This window comes from Belonocnema kinseyi, chromosome 5 (genome assembly GCF_010883055.1).
Source record: "Belonocnema kinseyi isolate 2016_QV_RU_SX_M_011 chromosome 5, B_treatae_v1, whole genome shotgun sequence".
In the NCBI taxonomy this organism is placed as follows: domain Eukaryota; kingdom Metazoa; phylum Arthropoda; class Insecta; order Hymenoptera; family Cynipidae; genus Belonocnema; species Belonocnema kinseyi.
In genome coordinates, this window is record NC_046661.1 from 66466734 (window position 1) to 66472349 (window position 5616).

The 5616-nt window shown below is 25.5% G+C and overlaps 1 protein-coding gene across 1 annotated transcript in view; it reads right to left on the reverse strand.

Moving 5' to 3' along the window:
- Positions 1 to 5616, reverse strand: part of LOC117173297 — a 10226-nt gene that overhangs the window by 3891 nt on the left and 719 nt on the right. The gene's annotated exons all lie outside the window — the stretch shown is intronic.

Consider the following 5616-nt stretch of genomic DNA (forward strand, 5'->3'; position numbering starts at 1 on the left):
AGTCCTCTTTTCTATCAAAAGTTCAACTACTTTGTTAAAGTTTATATTTCTTTTATTTGAATGTTCATCTCTTTCGTTGAAAATACATTTTTGAAACTGACAATTACTCTATACCATTTTTGGTTAAAAAATCATGTATTTTGTTAACCATTTGTCTTTTTTTGTAGAAATTAAATTGCTTTATGGAAAATTTATACATTTTGATTAAAAATTACATTTTTCGGTTGCATTATCAACTGTGAGTATTTTTTGGTTGCAAAGTCGTTTCGTTGTAAATGCAACTATATTGTTAAAAATTAAAATCATAATTTTTGGGTGGAAAATTCGATTATTCACTTAAAGTTGAACTACTCAGTAAAAAAATTAATTTTTTCTTATTGAGGATTCATAATTATAGTTAAAAATTCAACTATTTGCCTTTAAATTAGATTAAAAATTCAGCTTTTTTGTAGGTAATAATCTTTTTGGTTGAAAATGTATCATTTTTGGTCAAAAATCCAATTGTTTGGTTAAAATATGAACTGTACATCTGCTTGGGTTTAAAAGTCGATTATTTCACTAAGAGTTGAACTACTTTGTAAAAAAATACGTTTTTTTAAACAAGGTTTTATAATTATGGTTGAAAATTTAACTATTTGTTTGAAAGTTTAACCCTTTGATTGAAAACTCATATTTTTCGCTTAAGAAATTCAACTTTTTTTAGATAATTCGTCTTTTTCACTTTAAAATTAAATAATTTCGTTGAAAATTCATGTATTTTGTTTAAAATTTGTCTTTTTTTGTAGATAATTAATTTTCTTGGTCCAAAAATTCATCTGATTGGTTGACAATTCAACAACTTTGTTGAAAATAAATTTTTTCCGTTAAAAATTATTTATCTTTATCTGAAAACGTAACTATTATAGGATTAATTAAAAATTAATCGTATATATTGGTTAAGTTTGAAAATCGTTTTTTTATAGAACATTAATCTTCTTGGTCAAAAATTCACCTTTTCCTTGAAAATTTAACAATTTTGTTGAAAATTCGTTTTTTTCTTTGTTCAATTCAATATTTTATCACAGGTTCTATATGGAAATTTAACTATTCCATTTTTGTTTAAACTTTATCCTGTAAATTGTATTAGTTAAAACACTAATTATTTGTTAGAAAATTAATTTATTTGTTTTCGATTATGACTTGAAACATTATTTCAATCTAAAAAATTTTTATTTTTAACCCATTCAATTTGAAATGTTTTAATTAAAAAAAGAAAATTTCGTTAATTATCAGCAATATTTGACCGTTCATTGAAAACAATCCATTACAACCAACTGTTAAAAACTATACAAATTTGGACAGAATGGTTCGAAATAGAAAGCCTTGAATTATTAAATTTGTAATGAGCTAAATTTTCAGTTTGAGCGCTACAATTTTAATTTAAAAAAAGATTCAGAATTAATTTAAAACTTGAAATTATTTCAAATAATTTGAAACACGATTTAGACTTTTGCAGATTTTAAAAAAATAAGCTTTTGGAGAATTGTACAGTATTTAAAACGAATAAAAAAATTGTTGTGATTGCTAAGAACATTGAAAATGATTTTTTATTTTGACAAATAAATTTTAAATGAGTATTTGAAAACATTTTAAAAATTAAAAAAAAGAATCCGGAAGATTTTAAGGAAATTTTTTTATTTTGCGGTTTTTTCAATTTTAGGAAGAAAATCTAATTAACAAAATATACCAATTTTCAACCCAAAAGTTTACTTTTTAACAAATTAAATTAATTTTCTATCAAATAATTGGTGTTTTAACTAATTCAGTGTACAGGATGAAGTTTCAATCAAAAACTGAATAGTTCAATTTCCAGATAAAAACGATTAATTTTTTATCAATTAGAATAGTTACATTTTCAGATTAAAAAAATAATTTTTAATCGACAAAATAAATTTTCAATAAAGTTCTTATATTCTCAACCAATAACATGAATTTTCGACAAAGAAAATTAATGATCTACAAAAAAAGACAAATTTCAAACAGAGTACATAAATTTTCAACGAAATTATTTAATTTTAAAGTCAAAAAACCGAATTATCTACAAAAAGTTGATTTTTTCAGCTACAAATATGAGTTTTCAATCAAAGAGTTAAAATTTCAACCAATTAGTTAAATTTTTAACCATAATTATTATTAATTTACCTCATTACTAATTTAATAATTCAAGGCTTTCTATTTCGAACCATTCTGTTCAAATTTGTATAGTTTTTAACAGTTGTTTGTAATGGATTGTTTTAAATGAACGGTCAAATATTGCTGATAATTAGCGAAACTTTCTTTTTTTAATTAAAAAATTTCAAATTGAATGGGTTAAAAATAAAAATTTTTTAGACTGAAATAATATTTCAAATCATAATCGAAAACAAATAAATTAATTTTCTAACAAATAATTAGTGTTTTAACTAAAACAATTTACAGGATAAAGTTTAACCAAAAATGGAATAGTTCAATTTCCAGATAGAACCTGTGATAAAATATTGAATTGAACAAGGAAAAAAAGCGAAAAATATGAGTTTTTAATGAAGGAGTTAAACTTTCAATCAAATAGTTAAATTTTCAACCATAATTATAAAACCTTGTTTAAAAAAAACGTATTTTTTTTACAAAGTAGTTCAACTCTTAGTGAAATAATCGACTTTTAAACCCAAGAAGATGTACAGTTCATATTTTAACCAAACAATTGCATTTTTGACCAAAAATTATACATTTTCAATCAAAAAGATTAAATTTCTACTAAAAAGGTCAATTGAATTTTAATAAATTCTTTAATTTTAAAGTCAAAAAGAGTATTATCTACAAAAAATCTGATTTTTTAACCTAATTTAAAGGCAAATAGTTGAATTTTCAACTATAATTATGAATCCTTAATAAGAAAAAATTAATTTCTTTACTAAGTAGTTCAACTTTAAGTGAATAATCGAATTTTCCGCCCAAAAATTATTATTTTAATTTTTAACAATATAGTTGCATTTACAACAAAACGACTTTGCAACCAAAAAATACTTACAGTTGATAATGCAACCGAAAAATGTAACTTTTTAATCAAAATGTATAAATTTTCCTTAAAGCAATTTAATTTCTACAAAGAAAGAAAAATTGTTAACAAAATACATGATTTTTTAACCAAAAATGGTATGCGGATCAAGATTTAAATAAGACTATTATAATATAACATAATTATAATATAATCATTAATAATATATATAATAGTATTAATACTTATATAATTTATATTTTATAATTGAAGTAACGTAACCTCAAAATACACGCATATAAAGTGGCGCGCGAAGTATTCAAATCATGAGAATCGCCAGCCCTGCATCGAAATATGGAAATATTAAAATCCCAATGTCTTCGTTTTATTTCAAAGCAGATAGAGATATAAATAGAACCGCCGAAGTGTTCCGACCAGCAATCGTGCACCTTCGAGTTTTCAAATTCAGAAGAGGAGAAATGGGTTGCGCGCGCAACCCAGGCATTTATATCGTCTCCTACCATATCCACACGGACATAGACGTGTCATAGTATTGGACCACGTCTCGTTTCAGATCTGGGATCACTGGTGCAGATACTTATTTGTCGATTTTCAACGAATGTGCAAATTTTATTGCTTATATTAATTTTTTCCAGGTTTAGAAAACTTTAATATAAAATTGGTGTGAGTGCTCAACATGAGCGAATCAAAAAATCTAAAATGCATCAAACAAAAAATGATCTGCAAAGTGCTGTAATACGAATGGTAATATTCAATTTCATCATTTTATGAATAAACTTTCTTCAAAATTATAAACATATTGATGTATACAAACGTTCTTTAGTGCCTTTTATTTATTTTGTCAAATTTTAAACACGATATGTCAATCCATGTGAACACAGTGAACACCAAAAAAAATGCTCATAACCGGGGATTAGTTTGGTCTCGTGGTCACCGAAGAGCATGCCCTTAATTGAAGAGAAATTTTAAATCCCGTTACATTATTTTGAAATTCATTAAAATCTATTCAAACACTTTAAATATTTTGTAATTACAAAATAATACATAAACTCTTTTGAAATTTCTTGGAATTTTTTTAAATCATTCAAAATAATCTGGAATCATTAAAAACTTGTAGAGCTTAAAGGGAAATTGAGGAATATGTCAGAATATTGGTGAATATTTAGGGATATTTCGGGATATTTTGGAATATCAAAAATATTTGAGATTATAAAGTATATCAATAATACCAAGAATATCTAAGAATATTGAAAGAATACGTGTATGGGAACATTTAGTGTATGTATCAGGAATATTGGAGTGGTCGACCGTTCGTCATATAGAAATAAATTGGTTTAAAAATATCACATTTTGCCGAAAAAATTTTTTATTTTAAGTGCACTTTACATCCAAATCTTTTGTATATATTTATAATCATCGGCGATCTTATTAATAGTGGTTACAAGTACACTGTAACCAACGTCGGTTTTTGGGAGAATAACCTATGAATAACAATCGTCGCTGACCGAATCTATTTGAATTCAGACAGGGACCTAAACTTGAAATCGCAGAATCTCTCGAGGCCGAAATATGTTGTTTTTTAGAGGAAATTATACTCTTTTCATATTTTCAAAATTTGAAGAGAGTAATCTAAAGATTTTCTTAAAAATCCTACCTTTTTTATTTTTCTAAATATTTGCTTTATGTTTCTAGTAACAAAAGAAAGGCATTTTAGCAGCATCATGCGGGCTAAACCATTTTTCAGGCCGGGAGTATTATTTTCCTCTAAAAATGTAGTTTTAAAATTTTTTTGTGAACTATGAAAAATATCTAAAAAGAACAAGAGACGTTTTTCATAGAACTTTTTTAGACGCGCAAACTTTTATCTTAACATTTTTTCGTATCTATCATTGTTTCCAAAAACAGTAGAAAATTCGGTTATAAAAAAAAAGAATTCTTCTGACTACAAAAGTTATCCAGCAAGCATCAAACTTACAAGATATCTTCATTATAAAAGCACAAATTCAAAAACATATTGAAAAGAAATTTAAATGTAGTTTTTTTGAGAAAATCGATTTTTAATTTTTTTCAGAAAAACCGCTGCCATTTTGTTAATTTTCAACATTTTTTCAATTGCCGGGGGATTTTGAAAGAAGACGATGAACGATATTAAAATCACAGATAAAATTAATATCTCAGTTATGAAGAAAGTTACAGACGTTTAAAGAACAAAATTCTGGTTTGTTGAAAAATAATGCACAAAATTCAAATTCGCATAACTTTTGAGAAAAAATTCTATTTGGAAATCTTAAAAATACGTGTTGCCTCATTTCCTCTAAAAAGCAGCATATATCGCCTTCGAGAGATTCTGTGATTTGAAGTCCTTGTCGGATTTGAAATGGATTCGATCTGTCTGCATACTTAGTACGCTTGACGGTGTTATATGAATAAGGAGTCGTGAAGCTTTTTAACCACAAGTTTAAATTAATCATCTGAGATCAATATAGTTTGAAATAAATGGAAATCTGGACCATTTTCATTAAATTGGACAACCACACTGTCGCGCTTTATTGTGTAGCCATACTCCGCGTAATTAGCTTTAC